At 40.9% G+C, this 19,315-nt stretch overlaps 1 protein-coding gene and 1 long non-coding RNA gene across 8 annotated transcripts in view; one reads left to right on the top strand and one right to left on the bottom strand.

The window, feature by feature from the left end:
* Positions 1–19,315, top strand: part of CTNND2 (catenin delta 2) — a 913,492-nt gene that overhangs the window by 610,799 nt on the left and 283,378 nt on the right. The window lies entirely within an intron of this gene.
* Positions 1–19,315, bottom strand: part of LOC144302309 (uncharacterized) — a 52,109-nt gene that overhangs the window by 16,445 nt on the left and 16,349 nt on the right. The window contains exons 2-4 of one of the 3 annotated variants that reach the window (XR_013369161.1): positions 12,838–12,969; positions 585–708; positions 184–319 (exon numbers count right to left, since the gene is read on the bottom strand). This is a non-coding gene — a long non-coding RNA (uncharacterized LOC144302309). Of the gene's footprint in view, positions 1–183; positions 320–584; positions 709–12,837; positions 12,970–13,104; positions 13,187–19,315 lie in introns of all 3 variants that reach the window. The other 2 variants (XR_013369160.1, XR_013369159.1) reach the window with 2 other exon arrangements.

Below are 19,315 nucleotides of genomic sequence, written 5' to 3' on the forward strand. Positions count from 1 at the left end.
GACCAACAGCTACTATACCCCTCAGTAGCTGTGTTTAGGCCCAATTTATTTTTTTTCTTCCAGCCACATGCATTAGCGATAAAAAGAAGTACCAGTGTGAATAGTAATTCCTTTTTCAAAGTAATATTGTAAAAAGTTCAGAGGAGATAGACAAGTGAAGTCTGGACCTGCAAAACCACTTACCAAATGGAAGGCATCCCTCTCTGATTGGGCAGGGGGGACTAAGGAAGATGTACGTGTGTAGGTGTTTAAGGAGCATATGGTACCCGTGTGCTTTGCCTTCCTCTGCTCTTGTTCGGGAAGACTTTTAGACTGGGGCCTGTCAAAGAGAACCAGAGATGGACTGTAGTTAAAGCGGTAAAAGCAGCTTTTATCCAGAAACCATTGCAATAGGGGAAGAAGGGCCTGAGTGTAGAACGGCTCAATTCTGAAGACAGCCTAGACTGGTCGGGATTCCAGGCAAGGAGTGGAGCTGAGGGCTGGGGACAGAAGGTCACTGTGAGCAGGAACTGGGGGAGGGGGTTTCCTGCCGAGCCAACTTGGCGGGATTCTTGCTGAGGGCAGCCAGGGCGCTCCAATCTCACCTTGGAGGGGGTGGAGATGAGGAATTTGATCAGATATCAAGAGGATGGTGTTCTCTCCAAACTCACAGCAGGCTTCTGGCCAAAACTGGACTCAGCCAGGACAAGGGCCAAGGTCAAGGCCTACCTGAGAAAGGACTCAGAGAAGATGGACTTAAGTTCTGTCAAAGAGAGTCTTTGCAGATGCTTGTGACACCACAACAGCCCAGTTCTAGCTTCTGCTGTCACCCCACCCCACCTCTAGGAGCCTCTGAGAGAGGCAGAGTTCCCACCAAGCAAGGTCCCACAGTACCTGTTAGCTGGAGTAGCTGGAGCCTGAGAGTGAGACCTGCCCTGTGCGACATCACAGCGGATGGCACAGCCCTGTGGCCCACACCCTGCCCCCATCGCCCACACCAGCCCCTCTGACCCACAGCACCCCCCTGCCCTACTCGACACCTTGTGGCCCATGCCTACACCCCTCTTGGCCTACTCCACCCCCACCCCCAACCTGCACCATGCCCTCTGGCCCACATCACTGCAGCCTACACTCCACCCCCACAGCCCACACTAGCCCCCCTGACCCAAAGCCCCTCACCCACTCCTGCACAGCCCCTCTGACCCACAGCAACCCCCTGCCCTACTCCCCACTATGTGACCCATGCCTACACCCTCCTTGGCCTACACTATCCCTCACTCCCACCCCCAGCCTGCTCCACGCCCTCTGGCCTGTACCCCCATGGCCCACACCAGCCCCCCTAACTCACAGCTCTCCCACCCCACTCTCCACCTTGTGGCCCATGCCCACACACCCCTTGTCCTATACCACCCCCACCCCGATCCTGCACCACCCCCTCTGGCCTGCACCCCCTTGGTGCACATATCCAGTGCTGCTGGTAAAGGCTCTGCACTGCCTCTTACTACCATCAAACAGTACGAGGGACAAGCCATGTAGCATGTGCTCTCTGAGAGGCCAAAGAATTCCCAGACCACCAGAGTGCCAGATGTGTCTCTGACCAGCATTGGCCACAGAGAGGAGGAGGAGGAGAAGGGGCCTAGGACCGACTACCACACTTTGCTCTGCCGGGGAAGCCTGTGGGGTTTTCTGAGCAGAGTGACCACCTCCATGTTAAAGGAACAGTTTTATGGTGAAGCATCCTAGGGGCCTGCATTCCCGAAACCTCATTGCAAACCATTCAGTCAAAAAACACAATTTCATATTAATCAGAGGAGGTAAACAGGTGCATGAGGCCAATATTGTGTAATTGCCAGGTTAGTCTGAAGAATTCATTTTCCTTCATTTTTAGAAATCAACTCAGTACTGAATTTTTTTAGATGTGATTTAATTCTTTTATTTCACTTTTTTTTTTTTGGAAATTACTGAATAACCTAAGATGTATTTCTTTAGATTGGCCTCTTTATTTTGAGTTCCATATTTATTGGTGCCCTTCTCCCTTTTTTCTCCTGTGTTTACAGTGGCAGGAGGCAGATATTCCTTTTGGTTTACTAACACTATTTATGCAAAAGGCAATACCAGGAGTTTCTATATTTGTACACTAGATACAGACAAGCTATTACAGTTCAAATACAGGAAGGAACAAAATCCATATTGTATCTTACTAAAAAGACAGGATTTTTCCAGAAGTTAACTAATGTATTATGCAGTCTGGTTAAAAATTGCTCAGAATTTCTCAAGTAGACGTGGTTAAAAATAAGGGCTGTGGTAAAAGAGCAAATACCGATTGTAAAGGTAACAGCATTTGGGGAAGATTTTAAGGCTAACTTTTAAGGACTAAATCAGGTGAGCTTGTTGGTTGTCTCTAGGGCCTTAATTGATCACTCTTTGATTTTTTTTAAGATTTTATTTATTTATTCATGAGAGAGAGAGAGAGAAAGAGAGAGAGAGAGAGAGGCAAAAACACAGGCAGAGGGAGAAGCAGGTTCCATGCAGGGAGCCTGATGTGGGACTCGATCCCAGGACTCCAGGATCACGCCCTGGACCAAAGGGAGGTGCCAAACTGCAGAGCCACCCAGGGATCCCTGGTCACTCTTTGATCTTGAAAAAATCTGAGGAAGAGGGAGTGTCATATTGGGTCAAGATTTAACATGGTTTTCTGAGTTATGAGTAACAGTTCCCTGAAAAGATATATGTGGATGGCACAGTAGAGAAGACATTAATTGTTGTTAGTTGAGGGTGTAGGTAAACCTGTCTAACAAAGATGAAAAAGTAATAATTTGTAAGTATTAAATTTACTCATGTTTCATTGTTCTATAAATATTAAATACAAGACTTGCATTTACTTCTGAAAGCCTAATTTTTATCACAATTAATTGATGCAAAAAAGAGACATAAATCACATCCACCTGGGTGACCTAAGTAAATGTGCGTTCCTAGCACCTGGGAAACATGCAACAGTTACACCCTAACAGTGTGCGTGTCCCAGTGCTGACCTCCAGTGGCTGCCATCCCTCCTCCATAAACAGAGGCCACAGCAATCATCTAAATGGCGACTTGAAGCCTACCAGAACCACTTTTTAAAAGGTGCTTTTAAAAGGATGCTTTCCGGGCAGCCCAGGTGGCTCAGCGGTTTAGTGCCAACTTTGGCCTAGTTCCTGATCCTGGAGGCCTGGGATTGAGTCCCACGTCGGGCTCCCTGCATGGAACCTGCTTCTCCCTCTGCCTGTGGCTTTGTCTCTCTCTCTTTCTGTGTCTCTCATGAATAAATAAATAATTTTTTTTTAAAGGATGCTTTCCAAAGGGACACATGATTCTCTAGAAGGTACCAACGCTAAGATCAGATATTTCTTTCTAGTGGGAGAATGGGAGAATGTATCAATCCTCAACCTTTTTGAGTCTCCCTGTTAAGTATGCCTTCTTTGGTCCTTTAAAAACCAGTATTTTTAGAGCTGTGAAATTATATATAATACTATATTGTGTAATATAGTATAATATTATATATGGTGGATAATTCTACAATACTATAATGGTGGATAATAATAGTATATTGTATAATATTATAGTGGTGGACACATTTGTCCAAACCCACAGACTATACATAACCAAGAGTGAACCCTATGTAAACTATGGACTTAGGGTGATTATGGTGCCTCAGTGCAGATTCATCATTGGTGACAAATGCACCACTCTGGTGGGTGTGTTCCAAATGGCTATGCATGTGTAGAGTCAGGGAGTATATAAGAAATTTCTGTACCTTTCACTCAATTCTGCTACTAACCTAAACTGTTCTAAAAAGGTAAGTCTAGGGGTGCCTGGGTGGTTCAGTCGATAAAGCATCTGCCTTTGGAAGATCATGATTCTGGGGTCCTGGGATGGAGCCCCGAGTCGAGCTCTCTGCTCAGCAGGGCGTCTGCTTCTCCCCTGCTCTGCCTCCTGCTTGTGCACTTGCTCGCTCGCTCTTTCTCTCTCTGTCTCTCACTCATTCAGTCTCTCTCTCAAATAAATAAAATCTTTAAAAAATAAATTATTAAGTCTAAATAATCAGTATTTGTTTAGCATCTGCCTTATTCCAGTCACTCCTCTGGGTGCTGGGATAGAAAGGTTAGAATCTTCAGGCAAGAGGCTTGGCTTGCCTCCTTTTGTACTCACAAGAATGTGGACTGATGATGATCATGAGCACTGAGCTCCCTAGTGCATAACCCTCCCACACACATCGAGGGCCCAGCTGACAACCAACCACACCAACTTACCAGTCATGACAGTAAACCACCTTGAGAGAGGATTAGCCAATCCAGCTGAGTCTCCCCCACATTATAGGGCCTGGTGCAGAAGGGAGCTGTCCCTGCTGAGCCCTGCCCATTTAGGATTTGTGAGCAAAAATAAATAAATAAATCGTAATTATTGTTTTAAGCTGATCAGTTTTGGAGCAGTTTGTGAAGCTAAATGTGTATCTGGAAAATTCATATTTGGAAGCTTTAACACCCAGTACCTCAGAATGTGACTGTATTTGGACGTAGGGTCCTTAAAAGAGTGATTACGTTTAAATGAAGTCTTAGGTGGGTCCTAATCCAGTACAACTAGTGTCCTTATAAGAGAATATTTGGACACAAGAGAGGCACTAGGGCTGTGCACATGCAGAAGAATGGCCACATGAAGACATGGCAAGAAGAGGACCATCTGCAAACCAAGGGGAGGGGCCTCAGAAGAAACCAACCTTACTGTCACCTTGCTCTTGGGCCTCCAGCCCCCAGAACCATGAGAAAACTGTTGCGTGAGCCACCCAGCCTGTAGCATTTTGTTATGGCAGCCCTTAGCAGCTAATAGACATGATTGGAAAACAGATCCAGCCTCCCAGTGTTGACTTTATTCTTACAGTCCTTCATGTTTTTGCTATTGGCCATTTTTTTCCTGTAGCTTCATAGGATGCCTCATCCTAGGATTGTCTGGTTTTGGTAGCACTGACATCTTTCATGGGAATAACAGTGTCAGGCAGTTAAAAGAACATTTTATATAAGCTGATGGATGTCACGAACTTCTCCTAACACACGGCTTACCCAGGCCTCTCTCAGTCTGCGGTGTAAACATACATGACCTTTCCTTTTACCCACTCACTTATCGTCTCTGGAATTTACTGGGCTTGTGTAATTATTTCTGAAAGGTGAAGAAAACATTTCCCCCAAGGAGAAAAAAGCCGCTATTACAAGGCCAAAAAGATAAAGTGTTGGATGCAGTTGTAGGGTTTTTTTTTGGGGGGAGGAGACGGTTGCAATCCACCAGCTACATCTCCACTAATTCTGATTTATCTTGATGATTTTGTGTGCAATGAATATGTTACCTACTCTTTCAAAGAAATTAATCCTTTTTTTTCTTCCTTCGCCATCACTTTTTGGGCAATGCCAAGCTGGTGGACCTGCTCTCACCTGAGTCAAGAGTGAGCCTTTCTCTACCCACTGCTATCCACATCTTTTCCCTGTTTGTTTATTGTATCCAAGGAGCTGAAGACATACAATTGAAGGGGTTAAGGGATGGGAGGAAGTGACTGGGCTGGTTAACTTCACAGATTGAAATTTTCAGGGAAGAATGGAGCAAGAAGAGGCTCAAAGGACACAACTGAGAGCATTTGACAATAGCAATGGACAGTGTGAGAGGTGTGTGCAAGTACACACGTTATTGCTAGGGGCTGAATTGTGCCTCCCCAAAATTCATGTGTTGAAGCCCTAACCTCCTCCAAGTGACTGTATTTGGAGATGAAGCCTTTAAACTAGTGATAAGGTTAAATGAGGTCATTAGAGTGGAGTCCCAGTCTGATAAAACAGATGTTCTTTAAAGGAGGAAGAGATGTCAGAGCTCCTCCTTCTCTGCCATGTCAGGTCACCATAGGAAGGTGGCCATCTGCAAGCCGAGAAGAGAGTTCTCCCCAAAACCCAACAAAGCTGGTGCCTGATCTTGGACTTCTAGTTTCCAGAGCCGTGATAGACGGTCATGGTGGATTGTTCTGGCTGCTTTCTTGAAAGTGGACTCAGGGGGCAAGATTCAATGAAGGGAGATGAGTAGAAGGCTGTTGCAGTAATCTGGGATAGAGGTGACGGTGGCTTGGGGCAGTGTGGTATGGGGTGGGAGTCATGAGTGGTCAGATTACAGATGTATTTTTCAGGTGGAGGCAGAAGATGTCATTGACAGGTCAGGGTAGGCCCTCAACCCAGGCCACTGCAAAACTGGAGTGGTCATTCATTGACATAGGGCAAGAGGAACAGTTCTGGAGATGATGTCACAGCCACAGTTGGGTCACATTAAGTTTGACACGTCACATAGACATCTGAGCAGGAAACCACAGGGGCTCAGGTAGCCAATTCAGGAAGACAGCACAGCACAAAACCAATAGGCATTTGTAGGTGGAGTCAAGCAACTATCGATTCTTGTATGCCTGAGACAGTCCGATGCATGCCTTATTCCCCAGTGTAATCATCGACAGCCCCCCACTCCGGTCTCAGAAGTGTCTCAGGTTTGAACAGAAAGTATATCATCACCTTAGTCTGCACCCTACTATGACTGAAGCTGTGGGATGGGACGGGGGCCCATGGGCATGGGTGAAGGTGAGGAAGGCAGAGACCAGGATGAGCCTGGGGCTGCCTTCATTTGGAAGATGAGCAATGAGAGAGAAGTGGCCTAGGAAACAGAAGGAGCCTATGAGTAGGACAGCAGCAGAGGGCAGGCCCCCAGAGGCCACATAGGGAGACCCATGGAGAAGGTAGACCAGTGTAGGGATAGCCCCAGCACAACCCTTGGTTTCTTCTCTGTATGTCTTCATTCAGTTCCCTGGGCTGTCATGTGGACTCAAGGCTTTCATCACTGTCCACATCACAGTGATTGGTGTGTGTTTATCCCAGACTTCCTCAGTGGCCTCCCTACTTCAGCCATGCTCCTGTCCCCATCCCCTCTCATGACAGCAGCCATAACTTTTCTTCTATGTCCTCTCCTCATCAAAGTCCCCCTGGACACTAGCTTCCACACTAGCACTCCTTTCCCTCATCACATTGTCCTGCTCATTCCCTTTAGCTTTTAGGACAACCAAGCATACTTTTGTCCTTCCTGTTACTTGCTTCCCCATAAAATTCAAGCTCCGTGGAGGAAGGGCCTCTTTATTTGTTTCATGCCTGGCACATCTAGGTGCTCCATGAACGAGCACCTAGAATTTGTTGAATGCATGGATGCCAGAACAGGAACTAGGCCTGTGAGCACTCCAAGGCAGGAGGGAGATGATGATAGTTCGGAGGACATTTGAGAGGGAAAGCTCATAAGTAATGTTAAGAGGTTGTGTAGAATGACCACTGAGAAGAAGCAGTGGCTTCACATGCCGCCCATGACCACTAGATGATATGTCTGTCTGGGCTTCGAGACTCCTGAGCTCACAGGAGGCATGGTGTGGGATGTGGGGCCTTTTTGAGAAGACGCTAGAGTAGAATAAAGGCATTGGAGTGGAAGTGAAGTTGGTTAGAAAGAGAGGTGGACAGAGATGTGATGATAGTGGCTGAGAGGGAGAAGAGTTTCAGTGGAGTTGGTAGTCTCAGAAAGAGGGTGCTCCTGGGAGCCAGGGTCCCTCAAGTCAGCAGCACAAAAACAGAGGGACAGCCTGTTTGCACCTAAAGCAACACGTAGAAGCTGCTCTGTGTTGTTTCTGGGACCAAAGATGTTCTGCAGTTCTTTTGTTTTGTTTTGGTCTTTTGTTTTTGTTTTTTTGTTTTTGTTTTTTTGATTAACAAATGAGAGGAAAAGTTTTCTCTTCTAAGTCAATTACTTACTCTTCCTTAAAGAAGGGATTTAAAATTCGGGGAAAAAAACCAGTAATTTCCATTCTTAATAAAATTGCTAGTTTTAAAGGCTTACATTTTCTTAAATAATGCCAGAGAACCAGAATTTCTTTTGAGCTGGGCTTAGATTGTGCTTTTAGGATTATTTTTTAAATCTTTGTTCTCATTCGTAGAAAGGAAAACAAAAGGCAAGGGCACTTTCAAGTTGTTCTTATATGAAAGAGGATTTTCATCCCTGCTTTTCTCTTCCTCTTCAAAAACATAGTCTATTAATATCCTAGGGCTGTTGTAACAAATTGCCTTAAAGTAACACATTTTTCCCTCTCTCACATTGTGGAGGCCAGAGATCTGAAACCAGGATGTCAGAGGGGCCATGGTCCCTTGGAGGGCTCCAGGGAAGGATCCTTCCTGCCTCCTCCGGCTCCCAGGGGCCATAAGCTTGAGGCTGCCTCACTCGGAGCTCTGCCCTCATCTTCATGTGCCTTCTCTGCTATGTGTCTTTCTATCCAAATTCCCTTTCCCTCCTCTTAGAAGGACACTAGTCCGTGGATTGAGGGCTCGAGATCATCCAAGATGATTTCATCTTGAGACCTTTAGTTTAATTACACCTGCAAACACCCTCTTTCAAATAAAGTCACATTTACAGGTACTGGAGGTTAGGACTTGGAAATATATGTTAGGGGCCACTTTGCAGCCTGCTGCAAATAATTTTGTAATTTGGGATGGGACTTATTTTGAGGGTATATCGTTATTTTGTGTTCTGGAAAGCCACTTCACTTAAAATAATTATTTAAATAAATAAAGTTGTTTGAGTTTCAGAGAAACAACAGAGACCATTCTTTAATTGTATTTTTTTAGATCATGCACAAGTAATGGATGACTTGGGAATTAAAATCAGATATTCAGCAATCTACAAATTGTATGTTTCTCTTGCTGACATTAAATCGACTAGAAAACACAATTAGTAAAATGTCTTTTGAAGAAATACATTTTGTTCACCGCATTCCCTCATGGATCAGCACAAAATAGAATCCTGATTAATTTGAAGTCATGTCACACTTTAATTCTAGTTGTTTCAAACGATTGTTTCTCTTGAATATAGAGATGTAGGAGTTTATGAATAAGTGGGGAACAGAGAAAAATTTAAGATACGGGCTGTAAGGTAGGGAAACGATGTTTATGAAGCATCTAACTTGATTGAAACCCTGGAATCTCATTGGAGATTAATAGAGCAACCTAGACAGAGGGATTGGGTATTAGGTGACTTATAGTTGAAGGCACTGAGAAACAGGACACATACATTAAAAAAAAAACAAAAACAAAAACAAAACAAAACAAAAAAACAGCACACAGCTAAGAACCAGTGGGGGCAGGATTTGAACCTGGTGCCTTTGTCCCATTCCTGTCTCAGTACGTTCATCTCACTGGCTTGCAGTATGAAAATAGAGCAAGAGTCAGAAGCCTAGCTCTTGTTCTCATTTCACCACGAGACCTCTGTTGATCCAGGGCACCGGTCAAGAGCTTGTGCTGCACTAAGAGCCAGGGTTTAGGGGCATGCAACTGTTGATCTCAGGGTCGTTAGTTTGCGCTCCATATTGGCCATAGAGATTATGTAAAAATAAAAATAAGAGCCAAGATTTGAATCTTTCCTTTGCTGCTTGCTAGCTTTGTGTCTTTGGGTCACTTACTTGTGCCTTTGTGCCTCAGTGTCCCCATCTGTAAAGTGGAGATGATATTAGCATCTACCTCATAGTGTTGTGTGAGGACTAAGTGGAAGGATTTATACATCAAGCACTTGCAGCAGTGCTTATGAAGCCCAGCTGAGACCTGCTCCTACCCTTGTCTCACCCTGTGTCCATTTACATAGCTAACTTCTCTGCTGTCCTCTAGCCCTGTGCCATAATGAGATTGTGAATGGTGCTGACATGCCTCACAAAGACCAGTGCTGGTTAAACCCAAAGTGGGTTTTTTTTTCCAGTAGAAAGATTTTTGAAGTGTGCATTAGTTACAGTGACAAAGAAATATTGTTGTTGTTTAGATTTTCTGTACATCTGTGGTTCTAGCTTTGCCTCATTCTATGTCCTTGAACTGCACCCCTTTGTTAAACAAAAATAATCTTTGCTTGGGGGAAAATATTATTTCCATCAGAGGCTTAGGAGCAAAAATGAGCTATAACATTTATTCAAGGAGAAAATAATCATTATTAGACTTTATTATTTGAGTTTATAATCTATTTCCAGATATATCATATATTATTTAATCTGTGCAGCAAGAGCTTGTTAAATAAACCTTGTTCCAGGAAAATTCGTCACATGCTTTATTATTGTCTTTTTTTTATCAGCCAGCTTTTTGTGGAAATTATTTTATTTCTTTCCTCGTGTTTGTTTTCTAATTACTCTCCAAAATATGTTTGCAATTTGATATTGAACATTTTTTTTTCTACCTTGGGCTTGTCTAACATTTTTACTGATGAAAGCTGTTTATTTCACTATGTGTTCACCGGAAATGGGGATTTAATAAGGTGGTAGTTTCACAAGAAAAAGTTATTATCTACAGCTAAAGCAGAAATACAGTCAACAAAAATTTTATATATACATATATATATATATTTTTTTTTTTAAAGTAGGCTCCACACCCAGTGTGGAACCCAATGTGGGGCTTCACCTCACGGCCCTGAGATCATGACCTGAGCCAAAATTAAGAGTTGGACACTTGCTTAATCGATTCAGCCACCCAGGCTCCCTAACAAAAATTTTAAAAGGGCCCAAAGCAGATGTACATTCTCACATGTTGACACACATTAACCCAAAGGCTTTAAGAACAAGGCTTTGATTAATGTATGTCCTGTGAAAATTAAATAAGATTCCAAAAAATCTGTAAACTATTGTCTAGCAGATAAGTAAAACCATCAGTCATTATACCACAAAGGTAACCTTGGCTCATCCCCTAGCTAACATGAGAACTAGTAATGAGGATTATTGTTTCCTAAATATGTTCTGGAAAGAAGTATGATGGCAGTGGGAAAAGGAGGGAGGATAAGCAGGAGTGGTGAAGGTAAAACATGGTAAAAATTAAAAGCGGAAAACTTAAGTATTCCCCCAGAAAATCTATGTTTTCATTCAAGTTATGTTTTTCTCATGCTAAATTTTAAAGTCTTAATACCCAAAAGGGCAAAACCTCTCTTTAGGGAAACTCGCTGTGTATCTGGATGAGGGAAAACCTATTTTGCTAGTGGAAAATATACACAGAGAGCTAAACCATGCAGCTTCATGTCAACCAAAAAACAAATGAGAACTTCTCAAATGTAATAGATTCAAGGTTGTGCAATAATACCGCTTACCTATGCCCAAAAGTGGCAGTTATTCAGAGTTCAGTAGCTGTTGCAAGGAAGACAGGAGTAACTCATTTTACTGAGGTGCTTATTAAGGCGAATGTCTCCCACTACAGCTCTCTGTACCTTCCCATCGCACCGCGGGAATTAGGTGAAAAGCAATTTCATTGAATGAAAAGCCCAATTTTCCACTGAGCTTATGGCTCTTAATAAAATAAAAAGCAGTTATTTTTAACAAAGACATTTGAGCTTCCTTGGCTAAAGAGAGGGACTCCTCTTGGAAGAACAGCTCTCCCCGGGATCAAGGGGACAGTTTTGCACCTGGAGCAAGGTAACTGTCAGTCATACACCTGCTGTGTATATCACCTGTGTGCTCCCCTGATCACCAGAGTGCAGTTAGGGCCACAGCCAGATCACTACCTGAGTTGACAGGTGTCCATATTAATCATTATATCAATTTAAAAATGATGCTTTAATGAATGCATGGGTCGGCAAACCTTCTGTAAAGGGTTATGTGGTAAATGTTTTAGGCTTTGTGGGCAAAGAGCAATTTGTGAATATTATGTAGCTACTACAAAATTATAATTAAGGAAGTCTAAAATACAGTAATCCAATGTTAGTAATGTTTGTAATATGGGCCTTTCAGGAAGAATGGGGATATTTGGGAGAGGTAACATTTTAGCCAATTTGGGTTCAAAGTTAATATTCCCTATCATCAAATCTATTGTAAATGTTTGTTTATAAGAACCATTTTTACCTTATAAGCCATACAAAAGTGGGAAGTAGCCCAGATTTGGTCATGGGGCTGACCCTGCTGTAATGTATTATTGATTTTATATGTACATGTGTATAATTCTGGTATTCTTCTCTGAAGCATAAAGGTAGATTCTTTGAATAAATATGTTTTAGTAAGGTAGCTCTTTGAGTCTGAATGATTAAAATGAATTTCTGTGATATTTTTATGAGGTGCATTCTATCTCATAGATAGAGTTCAGGAGTCCATGGCTTGACTGGATTAGCACATTTTTGTTTTCCAGCTGGGGACCACCCATGAGTGAATAGTAAAATCAATTGGGAGCATTTTGAGCAGCATCTAAAAGAATGAGCAGGTTAGAACAGAATAGAATAGAATGATTATAATTCCCATAGTAAGGAAAGTTTGGTTTGCTATTTTGGAAAATGATTGCCAGATGTGGGGGGGGGGATGGGCAGAGCCTAAGATCTATTTTTATAAAATGTTGTAAGATACAGGCAAAACCCTGACAAGTATGTACCCTTTCCAAAATAACATATTTAAAAAAGCAAAATAAAATTTCCTAGATGCTGACAGAGGGACATTATTAAAAACCTCCAGCTATTGAATGGTAAAGAATGACATCATAAGTGATGAGTATAAAATATTGTGAGTGCCTGTGGCATAGATGGTAAGTGATCAGATGAAGAAATGACATATTTCTGTCAGGGAAATAGTCTTGCATTTGCTTTGAGTACTTTCTGAACTAATACACAAATTTTAGCACAAAAATAATCTAAACTCTTCCTCTCTTTCTTTGTCAGCAATTGATATTTTAAAAATTATGACCACTTTATTAGCAAAAGGAGAATTATTTTTGTAATACTTAGGTTTGCATTCTGAAAACAACTTAGGCGTTGGTTGTATTTACACAATTTCTCTCTCACCCTTAAGTAAAAGTTGTTTTCTTCTTATGTTGAGTGGGTGGTCCATATCTCAGACGGAAATTTTTTTTTTCTATCTCTATATTCCAAGCTTTCATTCACTTCTCATTCAGCCAGTTCCTGGTAAAGACGCATCTGGTAATTGGACCGAAATTTGCACGTGTCATGAGATACTCAAAGTGACAGCATGACCTTTCCCCATGGATAATCTAAGCCAACCATTCCCTCTTCATTTGAATATAAAGTATTTTAGAAGGGCAGTGGGCCCACCTGAGAAATGAGAGATGATTGTCCAGATGGAAGCGGACAATATTATCAGTATCACTGTTATCCTCATCATCTTCATGTGTCTCTGAAAAGTAGGGCATATGTATGGACAATAGGAAAGGTGGTGGTGGGGGGGAATGTTGAGTAAAGCAAGAATTTAAATAAAACAATAAAGAAAGCCATTTCCCCCACCCAAATTTTAGTCTTTAAAACTGATTATTACTCAAATTGTCGAACAATTCATCTTTTTTATATGCAAAATTTTGTGGTGAGTATACAAGATTATCGAGCTCTCCTATATTAATATATACACATATGTATATAGATATACTTGTGTATACGTATGTGCATATGTATATATATGTATATAATTGTGTGTACATATGTGTATAAATATGTGAATTTTGTTATATACGTATAAAATTCTTTAAATTGCAGATTGTGATGCCTTAATGGGTAGTAAAATACTTTTGTTGGTCAAGAACAGTGTTTTGAAAATAATTTAATGAAATAGAACAAAGTGGAATCGAACAGAACAGAAAAAAAAAACATCAAAAGGCATCAACATTAGTAAGGACACCTTTCTTTTTCCCTTAATTATATATACATTTATGTGTTGCTTGCATCTGTACAAACTGAATTGCAGTAGAAGTATTTCATGTTGTGGCTCATTGCTAAAAATTTTGGAAAAATGATGCTAAAGTCATAGTGACAGCAATGATTCACATGTTCCCTCTATTCTTGTAGATATTTTATATATTATTGCCAAGTGTCAGAGCATCATAATTAGTGGATTACTTCCTGGAAATGCATCAATACAATTTACTTGAGATAAATATTTTTATGTTTGGTTCCACATGGCATTCACGCAAATTACTATTTGGTTAGCTTTTTCTATCTGCTGGTTACTGTAGTTTTCTTATTTGCTATTTTAAGCTTTCTTGCAGTAACAAGGCTGAGAATTGGATTGCTATAATCCAATAATGCCAACCAAGGAAAGGCTAGAAGTATAATATTAAACACTGATTTAGGGAGAAAAGAACTTGATCCCTCTCTGATATGGCTTCAAATGGCACCATGTGTTGAAACAGGGATCCTGTATTTTTTATGAGCATTACATAATCTATTGTCTCCCTGTTAAATAAAAATCCAGCCAGCCAGAAATCTGACACTACAAAAACATGAGAATTCTCACAGTTCAAAAGTTACAATGGCTGGATGTTTTTGTTTTTTTTTTTTTGTTTTTTTTTTTGTTTTTTTTTTTGCCATATAGTTTTCCTTTGAATGTATATAAAGAAAGGGCTTATAAAAATACAGTAATGTACCTGACAAGTTGCAAAGTTATTATGTGTGATAGTTCACTAATTGTTATTAGCTGATGTATATGAACTATGTATAAATGCATTACTTACTGTATAGGTCTCTGAATCTATCTTGCTAGAACTTTAGAAATAATGTAGTGGCAAAAATCCTACCATATTTGGATGTTTTGTTGTGAGCAAAATAAAAATAAAAATAAAAAGAACCCTATATTAGAGAAGTTCTGCTACTGGGAACAAATTCAAGTAAATTCCAGCATTAATGGAAAGTAGCCTCAAAATTGAGCATATAGATACAAATTTTATTTAAGGTCATCATGAAGAATTTGTGGCTTGGAATTCAGAAGGGGAGAAATACGATGTTTGTGAATGTCCATGTTTTCCAAACCCAGCAACTTTTGAAAAATAATTGTTATGATATTAATATTCCCTAGATTAACATAATCATGCAGTTCAAGGCTCTGTGTTCTGTAATTTACAATCACTAGTATAATTTTTGTATTCTGTAGATCATAAGTAGACATCTAACTTTTTGAACATTTCTGCCTTTTGGTTTATATGCTATGTGAATGTAAATATTGATGATGACCTGCATATTCTGGGTGGGGGGGGGCTTACTCCTATAAAATTCATTCTGTAGGCTACCAAAGTGCAAGTCTAGAGAGGAACTCTGGCAGCAATTTCAAAAAGAGGCACCTTTTTTGTAAGTATTTACATTTATGCCAAATGTATATTGTGAACTTCACATACATGTTCATTGTTGAGATCAGAGTACCAGTTTCTTTGTCTTAAACATACAAATTGATGTTAGTTTATTTGACCCTCTTCCAATACTAGGAGCTAAATATGTGCTGTGATCCAGTTAAAAATGAGATATGGATACAATGTAAGTTTAGGTTGAAATTCTTTTTTTTTTTTTTTAATTTATTTTTTTTATTTATGATAGGCACACAGTGAGAGAGAGAGAGAGAGGCAGAGACATAGGCAGAGGGAGAAGCAGGCTCCATGCACCGGGAGCCCGATGTGGGATTCGATCCCGGGTCTCCAGGATCGCGCCCTGGGCCAAAGGCAGGCGCTAAACCGCTGCGCCACCCAGGGATCCCTAGGTTGAAATTCTTAAGTGAAGAAACAGTATGCCCTTTTCAAATGGAAGACTATCTGTTTTGGTCAAGATCAGTAAATCAGAAAAGACACTTTTCCAACATTTCCACCATTATAGCACAGACTAGATTTCAATTTTTTTTTTCAGATTTAAGGGCCCCAAGTGTTATAAAGTTGTTTTCTTATGTGTCTCAAGGCTTAGGAACAAGGAAAGATGAGAGAATCAGCATAACTTGTTGAGATGGGCATTGTTCTAAGCCCTTTCCCTGCCATGCCTCCTTCACTGCTCTGCATCCCTGTAGGCTAGATGCTGACATGTCCCCATTTTTCAGGTGAGCAAACTAAGTCCCTCTACCTTGCTCATGATCTCACAGCCATTAAGTAGAGGACCTGAGCTCAACCCAGCAGGTTGCCTTCAGAGGCACTCTTAGTTGTGATGTATTTTTTAATGAAACGGTTTAGTAAAAGAAAGAAAAGGAACAGAGTGAGCATTAATGCCATGATCGAGATGAAGACAAGTCAATTTTGTTAACTAATATCTCAAACCTCTTCACACACCTATGAGAATACTACTGGAAAAGCTTTTCAACACCAACAAAGTGCGAAAGGGTCAGTATGTACATGATTCACTGTTACAGAAATCCTATTTCAAAAAAAGAAACTAATCCATAATTTTGAAGAAATAAGTACAAATCTAAGTATCTATTCACAAGACACATGAGCTCTGAATGGTTGAAAACTGATTCTAGGGAAAAGTGCATATTGTGACAATATGAATGAGCCGTCATTATATAATTTTTATTCTGCGTACTATAAATAGTGTGATAATACTTTACATTCATCGTTAGTTTCAAGTTATACCTGTGGAGACAGAGAATTAGTTAGGGGCCTTACTGAAATGACTCTAAGCTGAGAAGTTTTTTGCTTTAAGTTTCTGATATACATCTGAAAAAGAAAATATGGAAATCTTTGAGGTAGGAGACACATGTCCTGTGTCTCATGGAATACCTGGACTTTCCAGAAAGACTAATGTCAGGCATGTCTAAAAACTCCCACTTCATGCAGCATCCCTGGGTCCCACCTCCTGCCATTGGTAGGAGCACATCACGAACGGTTTTGTCTTGGGTTTCGCTGCCATTGGTTTAATCTATCTGCTTCCTTTTTGGTTATCTTAATTTACATCCTTCTGCTCAACAGCGGCCATTTCTTCTCCCTTGTACGATGCTGTAACTTCCCTTTCCAAGTTACAAACTCAGAGCAAGCAAATGCCTCGTTCTTTCCTCCAAATAACAAGTAGATATAGTGAAAGGTTGGCTTGGTTAAAATGGTAAACCAAAAACACTGATAAACCTTTTTTGGTGAAGTCGTCATAATATTTTGTACAAAATATAATGAGCTGCTAGAACTGAAGATTTTCCTTTAAAACAGAGGACTTTGTTGTTATTTGGGCAGATTTACAACACTTGCAAAAGGGATTTAGTCCCATTAAATCACACTGTAAGTATTTTCCATTTCGGTGCCAGACCAATCAGATGGCTCTCTCACTGTTAACTGGTCTCCCACAAGGGAGCTTTGGAGGAGGATCCTAGTTGCTTAAGGTCTTTCAAGTTAGTAAAAATCTCTAAAAGGTCGCATTTATCTGTGTCCCAACTAATAACTAATGACATCTAGTGGTGGTAGGATTTGAGGCACCCAAATGGCCATTTCCTGGTGATACAGATCCCAAATAAACTATAGAGATGCTCTCACACTTCAGACTAGACATTTATGGACTAATGAGGTCAAACCCCAGCACCACATGGCACAATCGACCCATCATCCAGCCCTCGGTAATTATGGAGGGTGAGTTCCCTGCTGCTCATGCCCTTGATGGGCAGTGCGGGTGTGGGAGCTTCCATCAGGTCACTTCTGTAGGAGGCATGCCCATTCCAACGTTCTCATTCATCAAAGTAGACTTCAGATCTCCTGCGTGCATTTGTGGCAATTCATGGGTAGGAGGCATTTGTCTCTCTTTGCAATGTTCCCTGGAAGAGTTTCGACATGGGAAGCCAACCCATAATGGCAGCTTCTTTATTAAAATATGTGCAGTGGAAATTATGCTAATTAAGCTGGAGTGTAATTATAGACTAGAAAGATTCTTTGCAGTCTGAATTGAATTGTTGTAGATAAATGTGCATTAACTTAATAGTGTGCAGCTAATTATGAAAAGTAAAGGAGAGGAAGAGAGGTGATCAGTTACGCAATGTTTTAGAGATGCTCCTGTCCCGGGCGAACTCTTCCATTAAAGCCCAAGTAACCCTGTGATGGGAATTCCTCTACCATGTGTCTCGGATTTTCAATACCACAATTAAAATAGCCACCGGTGACTAATTAACCCATTTAACTCTATTTGTCTGTGGCATTTATTACAGCGGAGTTAAATGTGGTGACACTCTGCAGCTTTATGTCCTATTCCAAGTATATTTGTGGAGTTAATTCTTTATTCTTTATTTATGCTTTTGTGTGCATTTATGATAATTATGAAAATGAGGCAAGGATCCATTGTCCCAATGTGATTTGCCATGCTCAACTAAAGCTGCATTCTGGGAAATAAATTCTTTTTACTTAGAATTAAAATAAGCTCAAGTGGTAGTCATGTGCCTTTTTTTATTCTCAAGCTATCAACTCAAACAGTCTGAGAGATATGGCCATGATGCTGTGGTTACATGAAGAAAAAGTTGATCATTTTAACCCTCTCAGCTACAGACTTCTAAAGGCTATCAGTAAGGGGGCCTGCATCTATTCCTCAGTGCCACCTGAATCAGCTAAATGAGAGGTGCCTTTCTGAAACACAGAGAATCCATACAGTGTTGCTGGGTGACTTTTCAACGCATTTCAGAAACTTTGATGTTCATGTTCTTCCAAGTAGAATGGCTTGACACACACTTGAAGCAAAGAGTTTGGAAAAATAAAGACCCAGCAAAACACTAAGAATTAAAAGGCCCTTGACAGAGGGTATGACTGTCCAGTAGAAGCAGGGGGCTTGTGTTGTATGATATCACACCTCACTGTTTCTTCTGTGTTTTCAAGAAACTTTAAAAATCCCTTTAATTGCTTTTTTTTTAAGCTAGAAAATCAAGAAGCGTGGAGATTCACATCAAGCTTTTTCTGATTTCTTAAATTTCTATTTTCTCCTTTTCTCATTTACATTATGGCTGTGTTCTTACATGTGGATTGTTTGAGATACTACTAATCAATAACCCTGAAGTTTAACTGGAACTCCTAAATCTTTTCTGACATATCTCTCCTTTAGAACATTTATAGCTATTTCTTTTTTGACTTAATAAAGTCTTGCTTCTAATATGTTGTTACATGTCTTTTGCCAAAATAGCATTGGTATCAGAAAGCTTCCTAAAGCTCATTAGCTTAGGGGCACCCGGGTAGCACAGTTTGTTGGGCTTCTGCTTTCAGCTCAGGTCATAATCCCAGGTACTGGGATGGAGTCCCGCATCAGGTTCCCTGCTCAGTGGGGAGCCTGCTTCTCCCCTGCTCATGCTCTCTCCTGCTCTCATTCTCAAATAAATAAAACCTTTTAAAAAAATAAAAGCTCATTATTTACTTGATACACTTTGAGGAGAGCATGAAGTTGTTCTTGCCTGTGAGATGAGACACTGTTGCAGAATGCTTCCAACCCCGGTTTCTGTGGATTTGGTGAGGGTTGGAACTCCAGAGCGACCTGGTTATGTGGCTTTACCCAATGTTTAATGTTAAGCCTCAGTTCTCTCACCTCTGCACTAAGTGGAAAGGTCATTAAC

This window comes from Canis aureus, chromosome 31 (assembly GCF_053574225.1).
Source record: "Canis aureus isolate CA01 chromosome 31, VMU_Caureus_v.1.0, whole genome shotgun sequence".
NCBI lineage: Eukaryota > Metazoa > Chordata > Mammalia > Carnivora > Canidae > Canis > Canis aureus.